We start from the raw sequence: 1,819 nt of genomic DNA, 5'->3' as shown, positions 1-1,819 counted from the left end.
GAGCTGACTGACCAGCAGGGAATTCAAGGCGCATTCAAGTGCTCTGAGAAAGCTCCGATTTATGGAAATAAAAGTCATTAAAACAGCCAACAATAAAAATAACACCCGTTTGCCTGTTCGGTTCGCGAATTTAGCTCTTTAATTTTCACACGTATAAGAGTTACAATAGTTACTGTATAAATCAAAGTCCCACTTTTTTAGTCTTCGTCGAGAGTATGGAAAGTCGTAATATCCGACAGCACGGGAAGGCAGCACAATAAATAGCGGTGTCGCGTACTTCCTACTTATGAGAAACTAACAGTATGACAGTAATAACATTAGAGACAGCAGAAGCCTAATTAACAGAACCAGCTGTAGTTTCTGTACATCTCCGTGTCTAGTGAAGACCGCTGTAGGCATATATTTAATAACAACACCCAAAAATCTGTTATGTAGACTTATAACCAGAGAATATTGGTAGAATCTCCTCAACTACAAACCACCACTTGAACTTTATAGCTGATTAACCACACAAACCTATAATAAGCTACCAGACACTCAGTTCTTACACAAATAGCCTCTTCATTTTTATCCAAGTGCCAAGTGCACCTAAAGGTGCCCAGCCCACACTACTTACATTAGCTTAACCTTCAGAAGGAAGAGAAAACAGAGAGAAAGAAAGTCAATACATACTGTACACACAACATGCCAAACACATTAGATCAGATACAGAGGTGGGTAGTAAACATGGGTGGATTAGTGAGCAGGGTCAGGCCCAGGGAGTGTGAGGGCTCCTGGGTTTCACCGGGAAAATGTCGCAGATAGAAACAGAAAACGACCACAAATGGACCCAAAACTACCAAAAAGAGTCACAAAGCAACTACAGAGACACAACACGACCACAAAAAGACACAAAATGACCACAAAGAGACCCAAGACAACCACAAAAAGATGCAAAATAACCACAGAGAGATGCAAAATGACACAAACGGATGAAAAATCACCATGACGAGACTATAAATAAAAACAGAACAGCAACAGATTCCTGACAATTTATGTTTAAAGCTGGTTTCATTCTTATAAACAGAAATTAGAGCAGTAATTTATGTCACATTATTTTCCAGTGATCAGTAAAACCCTTGTTCATTGAATATTTTAACCACTGGAGGGCGCCATCCACTAACAGGAACTAAACAGGTACTAAATTTACATTCATGGTGACTGAACCACACTTGTAATGTATATTTTGTGAATTCTGTTTTATTATCGTTGTATATTTGATTATAGGCCCATTATAATTTGTTTATGACATATGTCGCACTGTATTTACGAGTCAATATTTCTACAGACTGGTAACATGCAAACCGATCACAATGAATTTCATTTCACGAATTGCCCCTAGGGGATAAATAATCTATCTATCTATCTATCTATCTATCTATCTATCTATCTATCTATCTATCTATCTATCTATCTATCTATCTATCTATCTATCTATCTACCTACAATTACCCACAACAAGATGATGTTTAATGAAGACTGTTTACTGACAAACATTTGATTTATTATTTGATTTTATTAGGTTTTTTGGCATCGAATCAGTCCAGGGATTATATCTGAGCAATGGCTGTATGAGCTATGAATGTCAAAGGAGGGTTTCAGCTAAACTATGATTGTTTCCTTCCAAAGAAATAAAACCACAGTGTCCAACCCCATCCTCAGTCATTTTCACTTTCATACCACTGATGTTGTTCATAAGTGTAACTCCTCACTTTCGTTTCCAGATGGGAGACAGAAGTGAAAGAGGGCTGAGTCGATTCATCTTGTTTTAGTGTGGGAA

Source organism: Seriola dumerili, unplaced genomic scaffold (genome assembly GCF_002260705.1).
Source record: "Seriola dumerili isolate Sdu_G_001 unplaced genomic scaffold, Sdu_1.0 BDQW01000242.1, whole genome shotgun sequence".
Taxonomy (NCBI): Eukaryota; Metazoa; Chordata; class Actinopteri; order Carangiformes; family Carangidae; genus Seriola; species Seriola dumerili.
The sequence above is the reverse complement of the archived record's forward strand: the minus strand, read 5'-3'. Positions refer to the sequence as shown.